This window comes from Neopsephotus bourkii, unplaced genomic scaffold (assembly GCF_033783945.1).
Source record: "Neopsephotus bourkii isolate Nb327-2 ecotype Australia unplaced genomic scaffold, CSIRO-AGI_Nbou_v1 NB_718, whole genome shotgun sequence".
NCBI lineage: Eukaryota > Metazoa > Chordata > Aves > Psittaciformes > Psittacidae > Neopsephotus > Neopsephotus bourkii.
Window position 1 is genome coordinate 240,396 of NW_026901217.1, and position 24,153 is coordinate 264,548.

Consider the following 24,153-nt stretch of genomic DNA (forward strand, 5'->3'; position numbering starts at 1 on the left):
TTGATAAAATTCAGATGTTAGACTGTTCTGGATAGCAAAAGACAAATCTACTCTTATAGTCAAACAAACAAATCAATCCCAACAAAAGCATGATTTATTTAAGTGCAAGATATGAAATTCTTCAGAACTGATTTATAATCTAGTGGTCGCTTTTCACCTTGAAAGTAATCCTGAATAAAACCAACAGAATATTTTATTATTTCTGTTGCTGAAAACTAAACTACAATTAACTAGGTCAATGCTTTGACTTATCGTCACCCAGTGTGGTCTAATAGTTGGTGGTGGTTCTTCCTATATTGTTTTTGTCCCCAGGAACACCTGAGGTTCTCCTTTTACCAGGCTGTCTAGATCTGCTAGTTCTGCCACAAAAATGCTTTACTGTCAAGGAACCTCCAAGCAGCTATAAATATGTTTCCTCTTAGGCCAACAAGACATTTACCACCACCTTACCCTGGCCTATTGTCTTTCCTTCAAAAAAACCAAACCCTGTGACTTTTGTCCCATTCCAGCCCCCACTGAAACATACAGCCCCACAGAACATCCAGCGTGATCACAAATCTCCTTGCCTGGATTAGAGTGAAAAGCACAATCTCTACTTTTATGCACTATTGAAAATCATTTGACATTGTCTGTAGCATTGGGGTGAGGGCTGTATCTCTGAATTCTGGATGTTATGTACAACTTTCATAATGTATTACAAATTCTCCTCCCTGTTTTTCCATGTTTCTGAAGTGACAATAAATCCAGTGGAAAGTTACAAGACTATCATATTCAAACCTGAATGTGTGAAATGTGGTCAATAAGAAAAGTGGCATGTGGGGAACTACAGCTCCAGATTTTTGATATACAGAAACTCAGAAGCTGGATTTAGGTAACAGCTGATAACGAGCAAATTGAAATTTAGTATATGACCACCTCTAGTATGTGTCACAATGCTTCGTTAGATTGCTCTTTCATAAGGTAAAATTCATTAGTTTATACCCTTTTTGGTTTAAAAGGCAACTTGCTATGCTTAGATTGTGCAGAATTGGGTAGAATTGTGTATCTGTACCTAAACTTTCAAATCATCTCGAAGGGAATGACTAGACATTGCTTCACTTAAAGGTGAGGACTCTCGTTCAGGTTGCTAAGCCCCTCTGTTATGGAATCCCATGGTATTTTGTGGACCTCTATCTCAGCTTGTTGGGACGCCAAGAGGTAAAATGGCAAAGGGTTTAAAACCTAGGTTTTAAAAGACCAAACTGCCTAAATTCTGCTGAAGTAGGGATTTACCTGAAAATTAGGAATCTTAATCCAGAAGAATACTGAAGATGGCATTGCTGGTTACTGAAAAAGCCTAAATTAGGTGAGTTGGCTCCCTTTACCACTAATGGAAAGATAACTCCACCAAGCAATTCAGAATATGCAAACTCAATGTCTTGTTGTATATAGGACCTAGATACACCCAAAGGTCAGTGATCCCATGTTGAGAAGGGCACAGGCAAAAGCAAACCTATGTAAAACATACACCACAGAGTAGGTGAGAAATCCTACCTCTCCCCCTACTCATGAGGTTTCATTCAGCAGCTCAGTTTCCCCTGCATTGAGCTCAGTGAGTCCCCACAGGGGTAGGAACCCTGCAGGTGCCAGGTGGGAGAGACTTGGGGTTAGTGCTGACTTCAGCACAGCTTGAAGGTTTCTTGATGTTGATGAACAGCAGGGAAAGTTGACCAAATTATGATCTCTCTGCAGGTGCTCATGAAAATGAGTTCCTTTGCCTTCCCTCGCTATGAGACTGAAATTGATTCTTGTTTACACCTGAAGAACAGAAGAGATGTTAACACCGGGAGACCACATAAAGGATAAAGCATTCCCAATGCCTCTCTCATTTGCTGCCAATACTATGCTTTGAGTAAAAAAACCTCACAAAACAGTAAGTTTGTTCATTTAGACTTATTTGAGCAATACATCTTTTCTCGACCTGACACTGTTAACACTCCATCCACCTTCCTATTTATGTGCTAATATCTATGTTGCCTGTCATTTACTTTATTACAGAATCGTGCTTTAACTGGAGTGCTGCTTCACTCTTCTGTAACATTGTTTGAATTACTATAGCTGCTACTGTAGTGCTGGTTTAATTCACTTAGGTCAGTTCAATATTCTTGATAATGCTCTGACACTCTAAAAAAACCTTCGGAGTAAAGTTCCAGAAAAAAAAGCTATGCTGCAGCCAAGAAAAATTCCTCGCTGGAGCTATAGGAAGGTTTCAATGGAATTTATAGGGAAAGTGAGATTTTCATTTTAAAAATATGAAAAGAATTGAAAGGAGCTTTATCTTGTTTGACCCCTGTTAAGTTTTCATAGTCAGGTGGTGCTTCCTGTGTTCCCAGAGGCAAAAATTGCCATATCTTACTGTATTATTTAGTGTCTGCTTTTGTTACAGAGATTTTTTTGTAAGCTACAAGAACTCAAGGGACTGTTGCTGATGAACATCTTTCTGCTTGTTCCTTCTTTTGTTACAGTATCTTTAAAATAAAGAGTATTTCAAAGAAACATGTCTCCTTTCTGCAATTTCTTTCCCTTCTGTAACAGTTCACTCACTCAGCTCCCCTAAACTCTGAGCATTAGCCACATTTCCTACTAATCTCATGTAGAGGCTTACTCAACCTTCAGTCAATATATTGGCTTTTTTTTTTTTTTAATGTAAAAATGTCATAAAGTTAGTTTTCTCCCATTACTAGGTTATTTTCCTTGCTCTCCTATAAAGGCAGTTATTTAGATGTCTTACTTGAAGAAAAAGTGGACTGACAAAATACAGCCCCAGCTCTGCAGGGTAGCCGTGGTGTCAGCACTGTGCCACTGCTGGCATTTCCTGCCATCCCAACCAGCAGTTTCTCCTGCAGTACACCAGTAACTTGATTACAAGTGCTCACTTTACTTACTGCTCCTTTCCTACTTATCGCCTTCTATGGCAGAGCATGTGTAACTAAATATATCAAAGGTTTACCAGGATCTAACAAGCTGTTGTTATTAAGCTTACCATGGCCTACAGCATGGCGGGAAGTGAGGGAACTACTGTGACAAGCATCAGATCCAGGTACTTTCATCTGCTTTCTTGAATGGCCAGTCAGAATGACTGGAGACAGCCTCTAGCTTAAGTGTGGGATAAGGCTCAAATTTGTGTTTCTGTGTCTGTGCTAGCCTCTCTGGTGCTGACAGGCACACAGAGTGAAGTGCAATCCTGCCGAGGCAGAATTTCTTTACACAGAAGATCGAACTACAAAACAGTGCCAGTTCCTAGCATTTTAATCATCCTCAAGAGGAAATATTGTGAAGAACCTAAAACAAGCTGTAACTTATAAAAGATCCTTTCCAAAAAGACAGTCAAATTGGAAATGTATTAGAACAGGCTCTGTAAAGAGTGGAGCCTGCTGCAGAAGCTGCAGAGAAATGTGTGATTTGAGATCATCTGTGCCTCATGCTGGAAGTTCATGTGATCTGGAATGAAGAGAGTCATGCTAAGTGCTAGCTGAGTGGCTCATAACTTCTGTGGTATAATGATAAATCTCAGAAGTAGAGGTTGCCAGCTACATGCCTTTCTCTAATGCCTAAAAGAAATACAGAGTTCAGACTCTGCAGAAAAACACACTGTATATTGTGGGAAACACAGATTTGAATGTTGTTTTCAAATTAGCGGAATAATCCTCCTTCATGCTGTTTTGGTTGAAACATATCAGTGAATATGCTGCAGTAGAGATAGTATTCACATGGACAAAGCTACTTGCTCAACAGACATCCTGCATCTTGCTCCTTAAGCAATCACCAGCAGAAGAGGATGCAGAGCTACAAAATACAATGTTCACCTCACCAAGGCTAGACCACAGGGTCTGAGTGGGATAGATAGTCACACTGAAAGGTTTTCGAGTGGGAGGCTCAGCTTTTGAGAGGACACCCCTAAAATTCTTCCACTGTTGCTAAAACAAACCTGTAGATTCCCAGCATAGTAGGTGTTTAAGACGAGCTACATGTGCACATCCTAGCTACAATTCAGAGATTACTTGCAAGTGACATTTCCTTTACAGTGCTACACTTTCACAAAGCTACCACACTCAAATCAAAAGTTGAATGTGCCCAGTGACACTGAGATACTGATGTTTGTCAAGACTTCCAGCAACAAGCCTCTGAAATAATAGTGAAAAACAGATATACCTAGCATAATAGTGGGAATGTTTATATGGCCCAATTCAGACATATGTGAAGATACCTGATCCTGCTTGAGAGCATTTATACAGTGCCACACAGGTGGCAAATACAGACATTTGACCAAATGGAAGATAGTAATACATTCTGCTGAAAACAGATGGGTGAGATTACTAATGGAGGTTTTCCAAGAGAGATTCCTGCAATTGATAATATTTAACACGATCACTAATGGCCACAGTGTATACAAACAAAATGGGAAATTCATTGATGATATAAAACAAGGTGCCATTGGCAATAGAGAGAAAGGCATGTACAGAATACAGGAGAACCTTATCGATCTGACTGAGGGAGGCATGATGAAATTCAATAGCGCATAATGCCATGCCATGAACTGATGGACTAAAAATGCATATTTCTGCTCTTAACTGGAAGCTCATTGGTTAGGATACTGGTTCACGAAGATGTCAATGCACTGAAGATCCCATTAACACATATACACACAGACATACCTTCAAATGTGCCCTTAAAATGCATGTGCATGCAGGATCGGCAGCAATGGGGTGACATACAAATCATCTCACACAAGAGGCTGCAAGAAAGCCCACCTCGAGTTGAGCATAAGAGGATCTGCACTTGTAGAAGATGAAGAAAAGTACATCTAGGACAGTGAGGGAATGAGGAATTATTTATAAAAATGTTAAAAGCTTGGCAACAAGGGGAAGACGAAAGGGGATATGGTGGCTCTCTGTCAGTATATTGGAAAGGCTAAATGCAGAGGAAGGAAAATAGCATTTTAGGATTTGGCACTTAAGACAAGGACTGTGATTTGATCATATATGAACAAATACACACACACAAAAAAGGAGGAAAGTTCCTAATTAACGTAACTGTGAAATTTTCTAGTTATTTAACTGGAACTAAAGATGACATGATAAACTGATGTGAAGGAATTATTAAATGATTGAATGCAATAGCATGGTTTGGATGAGATGATCCAAAAAATCCCCTTTGTCTATATCCAAACTTAGCTTCACAAGTTGATAGGGTATTTCTTTCCTTTCCCTCCTCTAAAAATAGCATAAATAGTATTACTGGAAGACACCAGATGGTGCTGTCGCAGACAGTTTTATAAGCTCAGTACATCCAGATTTCCATTTTTTACAGTTTATGACCCAAATGCTGTGTAGCTGTGTCACAATAAGCATATTTTATGATGCTCCTGCATATACTATTAGAGTTTGTTTGTTGCTCAAATCTGTGACTGAACAGGTTCTTAGAAGCAGTGCTACTGCTCAAAGGAAGCACTTTTGTAGGTAGATAGTAAAATTCCTCTTAAAATCTCATTTTTACCACTGGTTTGAGTGAAAATTGTACTGAATCCTAGGGATGCCAAGCACATGAAAAAGATGAGAGCCCAGGATTTCCCTGCCTCATATTCTTACTTCCTTCATTAGATCTCTCTTTAAATTAAGTGGAAGGTTTATTGTTTCCTGGACCGCAACTCAGACTACAGCCTATGAAGACTCTGAAAACATTTGACAGTTAAAGAAAAAAGTACACATAGTTGTTACTGAAAAAGTTGATAGAGCTCAGATGGACTTTATTAAGTTTGGGCTATTGCCACTTCTCATCCTCTTTATGCTTTAGATCTCTGTCATCCTATATGGCTAGTCTTTCAGTGTTCTGAATTAATCACTCAAATATTTCAGACATTGCTTTTAGATTTTAGATAATAGCCCTACACTTTGTATTATCTTCTTATCTCATACAAAGTGTTTATCAGTATAATTAGAGTGACAGAGAAATGGTCCATGCATGGTAAGAACTGATGAATGATTTAGAAGCACTTTTAACAAAGAAGTCATTCAAGGAAGTTTGCTCATCAAGTTCTAGTTCTAATCTCTGATGTGGGCTTTTTTGTTTCCATATAGAATTCAGCACAGCAGTTTGCAATGACATCATTGTTTGTCTGGCAGTTAAACTCCAATTGCTCAAATCCCTTTATTACATTGCACCTTTATTTGTATTTGGCATATGCCTTAGTCAATATCTTGTCTAAAAGCTTCTTTTTGTAAGGAGACTAAAAGTTTTGTTGTCATACGAGTCAATATGACAGTTCATAATAACATCACCTTGGGAGAAGACACGGCTTTTTTGGAGTCAGCATGAGTTTGGTTGCTTCTATTACAGATTGCAAAGACTAATTAAGATTCCTGTAAGAGGGTCCCTTATGATCACCTATTCTGATTTCCTACAATGCTAATGATCTTATTAACATTTAAATAGTTAATATTGTTTTTAATATCAGATATCATGTCCATGTTTTATGAGATGTTAAAAAAAAGGAATTTTTCAGCTTGTTAGCATTCAAGAATTTATATAGGGTTTTATATTCCATTATAACTTTACAAACTTATTTTTGGTCTTCTAAGTAAGTTTGTAGAAATTTGTCAGGTAGGTGATAAATTAGGAGTTGACTCTAAGCTACCCTTGAACACAGGCAAATGTTACTTCCGCTATAAATAATTTTCTGCTTACTATCTAAAACATCATAAAAAACTAGCAAAAGCTAGATGACAAAAATACATATAAATGCATATCATGCATTTACTAAAAAAAAATAAGGTTCTTCTATCTAGGCATAGTATAGCCTTGTTTTGGTTTCTTTACCTTAAACACTTTGGTCCTACATGGAGTGCTTGATTTAGTAATTGAATGCAACTACCTGCTCTGACACATATACGATAATAAGTTTTCTCTATATATCCTTGCTTGCTTTCAAATAGCCCAGGGAGGTCTAAGAGAAATATTATATTTATCAAATGTCAAGCTTTCCATAGTTTAGCTTTTAGAAAATCAGACTTCAGGCAACCTTCTGAAAGACAAGAGGCTGAAATGATTTGTCAGGAAGCTCTCAACCCTTTAGTCTGTTAGGGGCTCCAAAGTGGTCAGAGAAAGCAGAGACTTTCTCTCCACCTTGAGGCAAAAGAAGCCTCTCCTCACCATCCAGAGCAAGGCAGGGTCTGCCTTGCAGGAGCAAAGCGAAGGAAGAGAGGCAGTGACTGAGAAACATTACATTATACTCTTAAGAGTGGTGGAAGTTCATATGATTGGTGATATAAGTACGCATGGTTTTTACAGAGATAACTATACTTGTGAGTTTTCTGGTTTTGTTTTGTTTTTATGTTATTATTATCTTTTAGGATCAGGGAGTTCATTTGGCACCTTTCATGTTGCTGAAAGGTCTTCTGGATGACTGTCTTCTCTTCGAGCAGGAATCATCAGTACCTTCCTTTTCTACTTTGAAGAGAAGAAAAAGTGCACCAAAATGAAAATGCTCCACTTCTGCTGTAAATATATTTAACTTTTAGGGCAATTATGTGGTACCTGGTAGCTAGCCAATCCCTCAGTACAAGAAAGCACTCTATAGACATTCTTAGAGTTAATTTGTGGCTGTGGGTCAGCCCCCTGAGGAACTAACTGCTTGTTTAAGTTACTTCAGGCTGCTCTTCTGTTTTTAATGCTGACCCCAGAGATTTGACCCATATTTACTCACAGCATTTTAAATCAAGATGTGAGCAATAGCCATAGTGCAACACCTCTCTGCCTTTCAGGACTGGAAGGCTACTGACTCCTGGGAATAAACAAAACCAAACCAAAGATGAAAATCCATAATTTGTGTCCCACACCTGTGGGCCACCTAAAAGTAGGGATAATGTGTAGGTGTCTGTCACTGACATAGGTTAGGAGCAGACCTTCTGATGTCATGTGGACACTGTTAAGTCCTGAACAACATAACAGGTAACACTACTAGAATATTGTACCCACTGACCATGGAGCAACCAGAGTAGGTGGAAAATATACATATAGCATACTTGGTATGCTGCAATCCATGGGTAGTGGCAACATTTCCACACTATTTAGGAAATATCTTTGTTGCCTTCATGCATATCAGAGTGATTTCTGCATGAAGAAAAGTGCTTTCTTCAGGTGGTCTATTTTTTTGTGATACTCAAAGCAGTGATTTATGCATAGGACCTTGGAAATGGATGTATTTTAGCAGACATACAATCTATGTGAATCAACAACCCACCCCTGAAGGAAATGGATGTATTTTAGCAGACATACAATCTATGTGAATCAACAACCCACCCCTGAATAATCAAAACAAGGAAATATATTGGCAGGTACAAAAAGCCTTGTGATAAGCTGATGTGAGGCAATTTCTCCTTTCATCATGGCTTCCAGCTCATATTATACTGCCTTCAAGAAACGACTGTCTTAAATCTTGAAACACAAGGTCTTTGCGTTGTGCTAGCATCAACCACGAGAAAGATGTACCCTGAAATACCTCACAGTCCAGTCTCTGAGTTTTCCAATATTCTCAGTTACAGTGACATCTCATGGTAATGAAGTCTGTCTGCATGTTTCTTCTAATCGAGCCTTTCTTCCCAAGGTTATTGAGAAGTTTGGATGTGCTCCTTCACTGATATATTGAGATTAGATTTATATATATAAGTATAGACTTTCCATTCTTCATACTATGGATTTTACATTAACTTTGGCAACACATAAGAAAAGAAGAATGACATACCTTAGGTCTGTGCACAGCCGCGGAGGGCTACTTACATATCACATTTTGCAGCATACTGCATTACCTAGCAGAGGCAGAAAGGAAGCTGAGCAATGATTCAGATGCTATACAAAAAGAGAGGTAGTTTCCTTCCCCAAACCCATATTTCAAGCCAATCAAAAGATTTTTAATTTTCAGACTGTGGTTGAACATAAACTATTTCAACTTACATAATACAAGCTTTTTACCTGAACAGTTTTGTACCTCTAAGGGAAAATTGTGAGCATGAAGTACCATTAAGAACACTAGCCAATGTGATTGACAGTTTATTTATAAGAAAGTAATTTTTTAAATACATTTTTCACCAGCTGATGCAGAATGTTCAATCTCTGTACTTCACTCAGCATAAGAGTGAAAATGCGTACTTTCACTAACACAGTGCCACAACGTTTGGGTTGCACACATTCAGATTGATGGGAACATTTACCTAGAAGGCTTTAATTGCACGAACTTTATTTGCCTTTTTTGTTTCAGTTTTATGGATTTTAATAAACCCCCAACCATTTCAGCTCAGGACATTAAGCTCAACATGAGTGAAATTCTAGAAAACAGGCAAAAGTATACTCCCTGAGAGTTAAGCTCATACTCCCCACTTAAATAAAGGATTTGTATAAGAACAGTTAGAGTCACAACATTGCAGCCAGTGTTGCGACTCTCCCTAATTTAATAGAGATAAACCTGCAGCTTTACCAGATGATCACAAGAGGTCATCATTTCTCCACGAAAACAGCTTCTCTGCAGCCTAGTAAGAAAAACTACATTTCTTCTCAAGTGTATTGTTTGTTGGTTGTTTTTTTGGTTTTGTTTTGGGTTGTTTTTTTCTTTTTTTTTGAATGAAGAAGGTAAAACAAAGAAGTTTCTGCAATAAATTCAAAGCTAATTCTTAGAATATGTGCCTTTAACTTTAATACGGCTTTTCTCACTTTCCTTTCTTTCTTGAACCTTTCCACGCACTCATAGTTCAACTTTAACACAAATATCAAGGAAGGGGATATTATTTGGGACAGTTTTTTTGCTAGGAGAAACAGTTAATTACCAGTCCCAAAGAATGGATGGTAAAAATTACAGCTCACATCCTTCCTTAAGAGATCTTTTGACATTCTAGAATCAACCCTGTTCCTTGTCCTCAACTTTAAGAAACTGTTGAAAGATGACATAAATGCTGCTCCTCTACTTTGTTATCTGATACAAGGCTATCTCACTAACGAAATAAGGTAGAAAAATTTGAAAACACTTTTATACTTTGAGCACTCCAGAGATTCTTAACCACAGTTGCACCTAAAAAATCTTATCCAAGAACCTATCTTATGTCCTAACAGGAGTTTCGCCCATCTCATGTATTTACAGGCGCTTCCTTTTGTCTTGTCCTAGCAAATGCAATCTTACCATATGTAGGCCAATTCAGAATACAGTAAAAAAAAAACCACAAAACCATATTAATCATAGATTCATAGAATGGTTTTGGTTGGAAGGGATCTTAAAGATTCCAACCCATCTGCCATGGGCAGGGACACCTTCCACTAGGGGAGGTTGCTCCAAGCCCCATCCAACCTGGCCTTGAACACTGCCAGGGATGGGGCAGCCACAGCTTCTCTGGGCAACCTGTGACAGTGCCTCACCACCCTCACAAGGAAGAACTTCTTCCTAATATCTAACCTAAATCTCCCCTCTGTCCTAAAACCATTCCCCCTTGTCCTATCCCTACCTGCCCTTGTAAAAAGCCCCTCTCCAGATCTCTGTCGGCCCCTTTCAGTACTGGAAGGCTGCTAATAAAGTCTTCCCAGAGCCTTCTTTTCTCCAGGATGATCTTATCTTGGTCCTTTCCCCCTTTTCTTTATATTACTGCACTATCTCTTCCTTCCTGATCGCACAAGTTTTTTGCTACTGACTTCACCTTGAGAAGCACTACAATCACTCCTGGGTTTGCCACTGTTGTACCCTCACCCACCTCGCCATCCCCCTCCCACTCAATTTCCAAAAAGCACTTTCTTCTACCTGCTTAACACATACAAACAGATCACTTCTTCCTTCAAAATTCTTAAAACCAATGCCAATTATGAAAATGGCAAAATATCAAACCCAATGTAGTCAGTCAAACGATACTTTGATCACTGCCAATTCCCCTTACCTCATCCTTTTCCACTCCTTCTCATAAGCTTATCTGTATCCAGCTGTAAGCTCTCTGAAGGGGAATCATCTCCTGTAGTTTTATGATGGCTTATTCAATATTGTCCCATTCCATTCTAAGGGATTCTATGCAATGAAATCATGTAAGTACAGATTAAGAATTTAACTTATGAGGGAAATGGCTTGCATAACTTATTTAATATGGAGACACAGTCTGGGAATGTGGTTTGAATGTCTGGTTTCAAACAACACAGTGAACAGCTGAAACGAGAAGTATTATCTTGACTACAGACTGGCTTTATTTGGGACCTATGACTCCAGAACATGCTTCTAAATCCAGTCATGATAGAGACAGTATCAAATTCACTGAAATCAACAGCAAACTCCCATTGATTTTCAGCAGAGCTGGGATTTCATCCTCAGCTAGGTAGGCAGTTCAGAATCACATCAGCACAAAGAAATTGTTGTAGGGGCCACAGTCTCATCTGGTGATATCACCATGGAAACCTCATTACAGATCAAAGCTAACAATCCAGTAGCATTCAATTAGCACCAGTGTCAGACTACCCTCATGAGCAGCTATGATTTATTGAAATACCAAAAGCTTGCAGGACAGATACTGCAAAAGGGAAGAAAACCAATTCATTAACTTCATGGATCTATTACAACTTGCAAATTTCCTAGCTATCTGGTATATTTGTCATTGTACTTGAAAATGATTCTTAATTAAAATTCCACAGTTTTTTCATATATTTTTACCCATGACTGCCATATTTTTTCATATTTTACCCATGACTGTCCTCTTCTCCCTTTTAATAACCAGCATTGCTGTTAACTAACATTAAAGAACCAGAGATTCAGACTGAAAAATGATTATGGTGGGGACATAAACGTACTGCTGATGTGTGTTCAACTTGCACTACAGATAAAATGTGCTATACATTCTGACTAATTCTATATCACTAATGTATAAGAAAAGCACGTTATTGTGGCTTACCTTTGAAAGCTGTAATATACTGACTAGCTCTATTAAATAGATGACTTTATCCTCATGTAGAGTTGATTATTTTTTTTACACTGTAAGAATGTTAGCCTGACATTCAACTATTCTGAATACTCCAACTAGATTGCTAGACATGACAAAATACATTTTTTACGTTACATCAAGTGGAATGTGATAAAAAAATATACTGTCTAAAATTTTCTAACTTGTGGGTGCTTCCTGTAGCATAACAAACCCAATGCCAGTTGGTTTAAATCTCTATTCTATTTCCCATTAAAATTTCAACGTGCTTTATGCAGGCAAAGTTCTCTTAATTCTTATACCAAGTATTAGCTTTAAAGCAAGATTTCAGATCCTCCACCTTCCATTAAATGAACATTCTTTGCTAAATCATACTACAGATGCACAGCTATTCTGTTACTTAATACCCTGCATTACAAAAGTGTTCAAGTTTTCATTACTCTCCAGAATCAGTTATTTTATAGCCAGACAAAGGAATCCAGCACAGCCCTACAATCAGTAGTGAATCCATGCCCTTTGAAGTAGTTCAAAGTTCAATATCCCCTTCCCCATTTCAGGAAACAAGGAAAAATTCGTGAGAGCTTTACCTCCTTTTTATTCACAAATACTATATAAAACCTTATTTTTTTCTGTGTTCAAGGCAACTTCCTCCCCCCAGATTTCTCTGCTCATGGCTTCAACCCAGGATTTGACGCCAAGCATCTCCTACCCGAAGTAACTGTATTTCTTGTAGCTGTATCTAGCAATCTTTTGTTGCATCCTCTCTCAGTTTATCTGTTCTGTCTGTCATTCCCTACAGATGGCTAGATAATGAGCCAAAAAGCATAGCTGGGTTTATCTCTTAAAGCCAAGCTTTCCCTGCATTATCAAGTTTGACAGGCATAAGTAATGCAGTGAAGATGGCAAAGAATACCATATAACAAGGTAAAAGAGTGTTACAGAGACTACACCATACTCTGGTATAACTAGTGCCACTTTAAGAGATTGTATTTCTTCTTCTCCTGCCTTACATTATGACTCTGTTACAGGACTTGGCCAGGGCAGAAATGTTACATGTGGCCAAGCTGTACTCTTGCTTGTTACCATGTACCACGGTTTTAGGCTGTTGTTTCTCCTTTGAGTGGCATGTTTAGCAATTTGAACTTCTTTCTTAAGAAAAGCTGCAATTTTACTTTTCCCCAGTTTGTAGGTATCAACTCTGAAATCAGCATGAAAGGCAAGAAAAGCTGCATCTGGAAAGGCAAACAGTGGTAGGAGCTGAAAAGACAGAAAAAGGATTAGGTTTGCACACCAAGTGAGGAGAGATTTACTGCTACAACCTTGTAACTATGTGGGCTAAGAGGGGATTGAAGTGCCAGCCATAGGCTGTGCAACCAATCTTGCCCAGTCAAAGACTGAAGCAATGTTATATCACCAAGGACTCACTGCCAGAAACAGAAACCAAGACAACAGCCAAGTCCCATGAGCTCAGGACAGAAAGCAGGATGTGAGCCAACAGACACGGCACAGCCACCAGCAGCTCCAGCTGCTGCCAAGCCAGGAGGCCTTTATCTCCTGCCCTGTAAGAGCAGAACCCCCCAGCTGCCAGTCACAGAAGGGGACCTCTGGGATTACCAGGGGCTGCCCAAGAGGTTTTGCTCATCAGTCAACTGCCAACAAGCCTTAGCTAGGGAAAGCCTCGCAGCCCTGTCAGTCACTGATTCAGGAGGCAGCAAGGATGTTATTTTTCAGTCAGTAATCAACATAAACCTTTGAGGACTGCTAATGTGTATCAGGATATGGGAGGTGCCATATTCTATCACAGGATGACAGTGAAAAGTCTGTTTCTGTAAAATTCCCCAAATGAAAGGCAAGAAAAATCATGTGGCAACCCATTTCCAAGCCAGATAATTATATTCCAATATTTATCTGCATTTATCTCTGCGTCCTTTTCCAAGGATGTCTGTAGTATTCCTGCAATCTATTTATTAGCTGCAACTGCTCCACAAGAGATGTAGCTGCACAACAGAGGTAGGGCATCAACCTCTCCACAGGTAGTATTTAACTAGCTTTTAATAACTGCTTTTATTTTAGCACCTTGGTTCCAGCTTTGTTCTTAGATGGGCTGTATCACACAGAGTTCTCTAAGCCTCTAGTGTACATTGCTCTATAGTAAGGATAAGGTATCAGCAATAAGAAAATCACTCCAAACTTTACATCAGCTTCACCTAAGATGCAAACAATGCTACCTGCCAGCTACCCAAACATTTGGAGGAGACCAGCGCCAGGCTGAAGAGCAACTGTTGAAGTTGAATCTGAGGAAGTCTGATATAATGCGAGACCTGGTTCCTGAGAGGAAAGAATGTGTCACTTTTTTAGCTTTCTTTCAGCACATGCTCCCAGTGCTCTTTAAGAGATGAATGGCACTGATACTGAAACTCCTTATACTCGTGCCTACCCAATTATGAAATGAAAAAAATGGCACCATTCTGTAATGAGTACTGCTTCAAAACCTGTATCTTGACTTCTCAGGGACAAACTCAGATTCAGTCATCTACTTTGTGATGCTTATGGTGAAAAAAAAAAAAGGCCTTTAAGAAAAGCTCTGGTAAGTTCCTCGCAGAGGTCCATTTACTCTGAGCTCAGCCTGCTGCAAGCTTACCACAAAATACCTGGTTCCCCTGGGAGCAGAGAGTGATTTCAGAGCTTTCTGTTCTGAAAGGTGCCTGTGGGAAAGGGCAGAGAAAGAGGAGACCTAGCACATCTTGCTGGGGACAGGCTGCAGTGCTCAGGCCTGCTCCGGCTCTCACCTTGCCACAGGACCCAGTTGGCTCTGCTGATACCATGATAACCTGTGTTCAAAGACCATTGTATAAACCTTTCAGCCATTCATTTCTTCCCAGCTTCACCTCTGTGGATATCCTTCAGGTGTCTCAACTCTTTGTATTAATTCCTGGAATGCCTTTATATTCATCTCCAGAACAGCCTACTCACCTCATTTAACTTCATTTGTGACACACCATTTGGAGGTGGGAGTGATGGCATCTGAGAGATTAAGATGAAATAACAGACCTGCAAGTGGGGGAGGCTGTGACAGAAGGGCAGGATGACAGCAGAGACAGTGAGACACAAGGGCAGGCTGGGCGAGCGTTCTCCTGAAAGCGCCAGACTTGTCAGGCCTCTGCGAAAAAGGCAACTAGGTAAAGTGTAATGATAATGTGCGCTCAGTGAGGGAGCTCTGAAATTCTCTCCCAGAACCTTCAGCAAGTATTTGAAGGCTGTCACTCAGATTTTCATGGGATCATAGAATCGTGTAATGGTTTGTATTGAAAGGGACCTTAAAGCTCATCCAGTTCCAATCCGTCCGCCACAGGCAGGGACACTTTCCACTTGGGCAGGTTGCTCCAAGCCCCATCCAACCTGGCCTTGAACACTGCCAGGGATGGGGCAGCCACAGCTTCTCTGGGCAACCTGTTACAGTGCCTCACCACCCTCATAGTGAAGAATTTCTTCCTAATATCTACCCTAAATCTCTCCTCTGTCAGTTTAAAGCCATTCAACCTTGTCCTGTCCCTACATGCCCTTGTAAAAAGTCCCTCTCCAGATTTCTGTCAACCCCTTTAGGTACTGGAAGACTACTTAAGATGTCTCCCCTAAGCCTTCTCTTCACCAGGCTGAACAAACCCAACTCTGTCAGCCTGTATCCGTCGGAGCTAATCATCTCTGTGGCCTCCTCTGGACTCACTCAAGCAGGTCCATGTCCTTTTTGGGGGACCCAGAACTAGATGTAACACTCCAGGTGGGATCTCGCAAGACTACAGTAGAGGAGGAGAATCACCTCCCTCGACCTGCTGGCCACGTTCCTTTGGATGCAGCCCAGCATACATGGCAATGTACATTTTACACATTCTCTTCTCATTGCCAAGTGCCTCCAATACCAACCCCCAAAAGACGAATATTACAGTCAGTACCTGATACTGTGCAAAGCTGGACAGATACACTAGTGACCATGCAAACACTTGAGCTTGTGAGCATCCCACCACAGGGGTATGTGCACATGACTCTGAACACACCACTCCCACCTTTCACGCAAGTGATCCCATTTTGGTATTACATTTTTAAGGATCTTAATTAGGTGTCTTTATCTGATCTTCCTGGAATTTTAAATGACCTGGGAGAAACCGCTGGGATGCTGAATATACTTTAGTTCATGAAACCTCATGAATATATTCAGCGAGTGATGTTCTTTGACAAACCAGTTATTTGATAGCCTTGATTAAACTTTTTTAGAATGGCTGGAGGTTCTGGTTGTTATTTATTCATATTCAAGCACAGAAACAGTCACTCATGCATAGAAATCCTCAGTGACTCACAAAATGACGTGCTTACTTATGCATAGCAATCCTCAGTAACTCACACAGTGACACACTCCCGCCCAGACATGCTTGGTAACATGCACAGTGACAGACTGGCCCAGAGCACTTATTCTAGCAATTTCATAGGCTCCCACGAGGGCCTCCTTTCCCTTGAAGCTGATAACAAAACTCCCCAGCGACTCCAGCCCACACTGCCAAACGCGTTCCTCCACATCCTCCTCTGAGTCGAGCCTTTTCTCACCGCTGTGGCATTTCCCCCACTGAGGGTTCCCCTAAGGTTGCTAATGCACTTATAAAAGGAAATCTCATTTTCACTACCTTCACATTTTAATATATTCATGCCAAAGAGCTGTTGTTCTGCTTCTCGGGTTTTACTTTGTTTTGGTTTATGTGGAAATTTTACATTAAGCAAACATTACATGACAGTCAAGGGGATGAGATGGCCCAGGGGATTGGTAATGGGCTGTGAAGCCTTTCCTTTCTAGGCCAGTGCTCCAATTCATTCTAGGCTGTTTTAGCTGGATTTAACATTGGAAAAAAGTGTGCTCATTTAAAAGGCCTGAGCTCTCTGAAACAAATTAGATTTCAAATAAACTGAGCAGTGACAAAAGTACCACTATGCAAATAAACTCTACCATGCAGCCACCTGATAAAAACCAACCCAACAAATGGAAGTAACATTTTACCTCAGCTGGGTAATGATACAAATGGAAATGCTCTGGAAACATACTGGCTGCCAAGGGCATGCCATCCATCCTCCAGCCCAGATCTCTTACACAAGTAGCTTTTGTATGATGCCTGGAAGGTCTTCAGGCTCACAGTGGGTCAGATCAGGAGAAGCTGTCAGTGTCCAAAATTTATTGCTATCTGACTTCACTTATCATCCTGGAAATAGCCAGTTCAGAGCCTCAAGGCCTTATTCCTTTGTAGACAAATATTTAACTTCATATAAAATACCTAGCCACATCCTTGCTGCAGCTGGCATCAGACTGTCCAGTGACATGATAGCAGCAGGAACCAAACAACTCAAACACCCTGTGATACTTCCAATGACCCATCAGATATGCACTCAGTGTGGAGACTGCACATCTATCTACAATGAGTTAGAGAACTCACTCTTGTCAAAAGAACTATAACCTAGTAAAAATTAGCAAAGAAACCAGATACCAGTCCAGGGTGCTGCTTTCAGAAACTGCTTGCTTTTTTCTTGGTTTTCTTTAGAAGTTTTATTTTAGGTACCTCAGTGTTGCATTTTCCCACCACCATTTTAAATAATACATAAATACAATAAAGTAATTTAAACAAGCTCTTCAATTCCTCCGTATGAAAAAAGGTTTTTGCTCTGCTTTTTACCACCATCACATTTGGAACACTTATTAAAAAATCAAAACGTATCTCAAAATACATCACTTGTTGATAAGCTCTAGCTCAGAGTAGGACTGCATATTCATCATTCCACAATACATATAAATACAGACTTTGGTGTACACTCCAAGCGCATGACTATTTATAGTGACACTTCAGTAACTCTAAGTGTACTGGTACTTAAGAAGCAATAGAACTGTTATTACAACTTTGTACTGCAAGTGAAATCTAACAAACAAAACAAATGAGAATGAATAGAAACTATTGCTAGAATAACAACTAACAGCAGTGGAATATAACCAAATCAATCAGAATGCTGAGGACTGATGTCCATGCCTAGAAATGGTTCCAAGTCTTGCTATTCATACTGCCATAAGCATATGATTTCACACTCAATTACCTGCATTCAAACATCTTATTTATATTACAGCTATTACATCATCTACAATATGAAGTTCAGTACATGATGAATGGCTGCATGATGCTGTTATAAACACTAGGTTTAACTCTGTTCTTTATTCACGATGCTTTTCAAAAACACAGTGAGCGCAAGTAAGATGGAAGCTTGCTAAGTTTGTGAAAGAGATAAGAGAGAGCTCCCTGCAGTATCAGGGAAGTGAACTGTTGATGCAAAAATTCTTTCTGTCCTCTGAACGAACAGCTAAACCACCCATGTTGTATGCTGTAAATCAAACAGTCTGTCCTTCAGTTTTCATTAGATGAATATATTCAGTATTTAATTCATCCAGTGTTCAGTACCACTGATATTAGTCTCATCTAAATGGAGCTATAATTAGACAGGAAAACCATACAGTTCATATTTGCATACGATTTCTACAACCACATTCTACTGAACAAGGAAAAGGCATAATTAAAGAAGAAAAATTGCTGTCTAGATAAGAAGTGACACAAGAGAAGAACATGTCACACAGCTCGATAACTGAGGAAAAACATGGAACAGCTGAAATGCTGAATTTGTTAGTACAGTTACTTCAGAAAAAGATGGCAAACAAATACTCTCCCTCAGCTAGGCCACCATCCAACTGCCTTTGAAGTCAACAGGATCCTCCTATTCAGGATCTTTGCAGGGAGAGTTGTTAAGCCTGGTAAAAGGCTGCCCAGAGCAGTTGTGCAATCTCCATCCTTGGCAACATTCAGCTAGACAAGGCCCTCGCCAGCCCTACTTGATGTGGAAATTTTTGGCACGAGTCTTGGCTAGGTGACCTCCACAGGTCCCTTCCCATCTAATTCATTGTGTTGCTTTAATAATTATATCCATTCTAAATTACAAGAGAGTTTCTTGTCATCAATGCATGAGGCTCCAGCACAGCTTTTCCATTGCTTAACCACGCTCACTTTGAACAATCTTTTTCCTTCTACCAGTCATAATTCCCCTTGCTGCAGCTTGTGACTGCTGCCTCTCATGCTTTCACTGTGTAACCTTGAGAAGAGTCCAGCTCTGTCTTCTCTATAAATTCCCTCTAGGTCCTTGAAAATAGTAATTAGGTCTTTTCAGTCTTCCCTTCTCCATATTAAACAATCTCAGCTCTCTTTGTACATGATGCAACTGTAGCCCCTGAACCCTGACACTCTCCCATTGTCACTCTCTCTCTTAAACCACGTAGCCCCAGGCTATAACGTTTCATACCCATTTGCTCTTGTGTCAGAGCAGGCTTTTGCTCATCCCTCTTACTTGGCACAGTAAAGGAATGACTCCACACACCATTTTGATCTTTCATTTTGGTAGATACAATGCATCTTTTTAGACTCCTCCTATGTGATGGGCTGATCACCTTGGCTAAATTTCCTTCCCCCGGAAGCATGAATTCTTTGTCTTGTAAAAGAGTAAAAGGGTTTTAAGTGGTCCACGCTTACAGGGAGATTTGAAGGAAATCTGCAGGAACTTCACCCCCCCTTTCTTCTTCTTCTATGCTTTAGTATCCTACAGTGTAAGACATCTCTGAACTCATGTTTGTATGGATGCAGCTGTGCTGCCCCCCATTTCAGATGACAGTTGAACTCAGGTAACTGTACCAAGTATTCTAGTTAACGTCTTCTGAGACCTTTTTGATACTCTCATCTCTTCCCTAGCCCCGTTGGAAACATCACTGCCAATATACCCTAGAGCCATACGTTTTTTGGCATGGACAGCTGGTAGGCACCTTGGTCAGATTTCATGGCACCTAGCTTTAGCTGTCTGAAAGTGAATATCCTGTCCCGAGAGAGATGGTTTTGTTCCTTCAAGTGCCCATCTATCTCTGTTAGATAGAGGGAGAGGTTGGACAAGCCCAAACCCAGCAAGCTCATCATTACACATTTGAAGTTAGATGAATTAATCTCATATCCTGTGACCAATTAAAGCATTCACATTTTTCATTCTCCTCTGTCACTTTGACTTGACAAGCCTCCAGCACTGTGAGAGAAAGTCTTATCATCAGTCATCCACTGTCTGACCTTGATTTTGGTGTTTTTTTAACTTTTTCTGTCACACAGGTGCCTCTGTTTCTGTCACATGTCTCCCTCCTTTTCTTCACACACAAAGCCTCCCAGGGTCACATACACAGCAAATTTATCACCATGTGCCAGCTTTTTTGTGGGGTCAGAGGAAAGAGAAACAAGATAATTTACGACACTACAATCTCATCATGGAAAAACAATACTAACAACTAGCTACCAGCTAGCAAGTTCTTTTTCCATCACAAATATTTATTGCTTTCCCCTTTTGTTAGAAAATGAGTATCTGATTAGTCTTGCACTACCCCCTCACCTCAGCAATCTTAATTAATGTGTGAAAATTAACATACAATACAATGTTAAATGCATTACAGAAATCCCAGCATTAGCTTTTCTACATGTCTTCCATCTTAAAATAAAACCAAAACAAAAAAAAGCCCCACCAAACTACCATGCTAAAACGCTGTTCAGCTCTTCGTTGAAGCCATGGAAGAAACGTGAAAATATACAACTTGAATATCATAGGAAAGAATAATAGATTTTAATAAATAAGTTACCAATTGAGTGGGCTCCTGAATCAGGACTCTAATCACTTAACAGCAAATTCTTTCTTTTTCTTTTATATCTTTCTTTTTTTATTTTCCCTTTTGATACATTCACAGACATTGACCAGACAAAATAACATTTCAGAAATTTCTTGGGGAATAATTATCCAGGGCTAAGATCAACAATTGTAAGCATCAGTTATAATAGCATGAAGAAAGCACACACACAAACATTTCCAACACCTAATTCAAGAAGGCCTATTTTAAAATACTATATTTGAACATGCCAATTCAGTAGACATCGGTAAAGATTTTTGCCTCAAGTTCTTTTCTTTATTTCCCTTTTCTTTATGTGGTTAAATCAGCAAGGATAAATGTCTACAGACAAAATTATCCTACATCAAACAAATATTGACATGACTTTTAAGGTCAGTTGCTGCAAGGCCAGGATTTAAAAACAAATTAAATTTGATGTATGCTGTTTCAAAGGTCACTTAGAAAGGTATATGCTGCACCCATTTTACAATGCAACCCCCAGGGAGGCAAACATATTGAGTGCTGTGAGGAGACACTGCAATAATGAAGATAATTACAGTGATAGGTAGGGGCTTAATTAGATCACAACAAGCATATTACTTAGAGAAAAAGAAATCGCAGTGTATTAAATTAAAAGTAAATTACAAGAAGTCAGGTCAGTATTTATTTCAAGTTGATAGTTAGCACGCTTTCTTGTATCTTTAAAGGGACTGAGCTATTACAGCAAAAGGCTGTGATATGTACAGTAAAAATGTTTCAATGTCCTCCAGCACAGTCCAGCATCACTGCATATGAAGGTCCTATCTCTCCCAGAATATTGCCATTCTGATAGAGGCTGTGCACAAACTTAATATCCTGATTTTCCTTTCTGACCTCAATACTTTTCAATAATGCAAGCAAGATGGCATGAATCCTTTGTTATTATTTGATTAGCTTAAGGAATAAATAAGTGTCCATCACTGAAACATGCCCTCACTGGAAAGGAATAATTTCTATGAGATGAGCAGATGAAGGACTGAGTAGCCAGTTCTGAAGATGGTTAGTGTCCACACAAGCTGGTACACTGCGCTGCAACGGTCCTTTTCAGCTTTGTCACTGGAATAAAACAACCCCCACCTTCCCTCAGACAACTGTTCCCAGCACTTCTTTTCCCTGAATTATTCCTGTTTAAAATGTTTAAGAATTTACTGCCTTAAAAATCTGTATCTGACCAGCCATCAGTATGCAATCCACAGTGCTACTGGTCTGCCTGCCTTTTTCATAAACGAAAAAGGGAGCGAGGTAGAGATTGCCCAAAATGTCATTGTTCTGCACCCTGGATAGCAATGAATTTTGGAGGGTTTCTGATTTATTAGCATTCTGTAGCCCTTTGCATAGTTGAAACTAACTATGAGATGCATGATGGTGTAGGAGAGTAAGACAACAACGCTGCAGAGTATGCCTTTAATGTGTGAATACCAACCAAGACAGCTGTGCTGCCATTGCATTATTTCATTTAAAAGAGTGACTTTCACTGCTAGTTCTGTCTAGTATACAGGTTTTACTCTGCTGGTGGCATAGCTTAGGGTTAAGAGAGTCACCGTTACTTGTGCTGTCATGCAAGCCCTTGACTAGACAAATACTTTTGTTAGGCAACATAGGGAGGCCCTCAGAGTCCTGTCCTGTTTTCTCAGCTAGACACTGGCCATTAAGCAAAAACATGACAGTTCTGGTTCTCTGTAAGGTAATATGGAACGATTATAGTTCAGAAACACACACACTGTCCTCCCATGGCTTCTCTTACACTGAAACACCTTTAAAAATAAGGGTGACTCTTGCTAATTTCTGCATGTGCCTTGGAAACAACAATAGTCTGCAACAGTTCCCCAGAGACTAGTCCAGAATTGCTAATGGAAATTTTGTAAGCTCTAAATTGGTTATTCTCATCTAATTTTTTCCTTATTCACTTGTATTAGAGCCCTAGACTACTTTATCAATTCTGAAAACAAGGTACTTTGCTGTTCATGAGTGAAGTGAGTAACCCCTGCCATCTAGAGGGTGGTTTGTGGAACATAATCGAGGCAGATACAGTTTCGCAAGACAAAACACCTGCTTAAAAAGCCATTTAAGTGAGACCAAGATGAAAATGTTAGTGTCCACGTATCTCCTTTTCTGTCTGCATTTTCTTCCAATGCTATGTAATTTATTCTCATTGTGTTCTTGCATTCGTGGCTGCCTAAAACAGACCACAATGGTCACAATCAGAATAAAAGAATAATAATGATTAATGGCATTCATTTGGAAAATGACACAAAAAAGCTCTAAGGTCTTCCAAAAGACCTTATTTTCTACTTAGGTTGTTAGTTAAGTAGCACATAGCCACGGCTACTGACAAGAGTTGAAAATGACTTCTCCACACACTTTCTTACAAAGAAGAAACGTCCGGTTATGTGATCATCATGAATTTTTGTCTTAAACAATAATGCTGCTTTCTGTGTGTTCCACTAACCTGGTGTGAAGATTACATCTAGAAGGAAAAGCATAACAAGGAATCAATTTGTTGTGGGAGATGCAACCCTGGCCTCACAAAAGTTAAGAGTCTTCCTGGAAAAGGCAATGGAAGCCAAAATCACATTTCATAACTAGCAGCCAACTTCCAGTAGGAAGTTCATGACCAAGTAAAATCTGAAACAATGCAACAGCTCCACCTGAGTGAAGGGATGATCAAAGCTCACAAGAAATAGAACAGTACCCTAGGAGTTATTTATGTGAAACATGTATCAAATGCTAAATGCTTCCCAAGCATAAGATTATGAAATACACTGGAATGTAACTGCTCTGTGATCCTTGAACTGATCTTCATAAAATAGCTGTACGCTACATCATTTAATGATTTTCAAAAGGGTTTTCTAGGCAATATGCACAATAAATACACTTGTACGAAGAACTTTTGGTGTTAAAATGAAACAAAGACATCCTTATATTTTCATTTGAGTGGTATGCCAGTTATGAGGAATGAAGCAAGCACTCAACAAAAGGGTGCAGCAAGAACATACAGCTGCCTTCATCCCATACTTCACACCCTTTCACACCCCGTGTAGTACCTGTGAATAGTGCCAACCAAACCGAGTTCCAGAGCTCACAGCTCTCGCAGAACGCAAGGAAGCATCGCCAGGTTACAGACCTCCAGGTGGCTGAGCTGGGAAATGAGCAGGAATTGCTGAGGAACAGGCTGAACTCTCCCGAAAGGCAAGCCGGTCTGTGACAACGCAGGACTTGCATAGGCGAGACAGAGCTGATTTGAAGGGTTTTTTTAATGGTAGAGGTATTATTTCCCTTTTCAAGCTACATTGTATTCTTACCATTAAGGTTAAAAAATACCTCATTTTGAAGCTATTGACGAAAGAGTTCATAGATAACTTTTCAGGTGCCGGCCCTAATCAATTATGA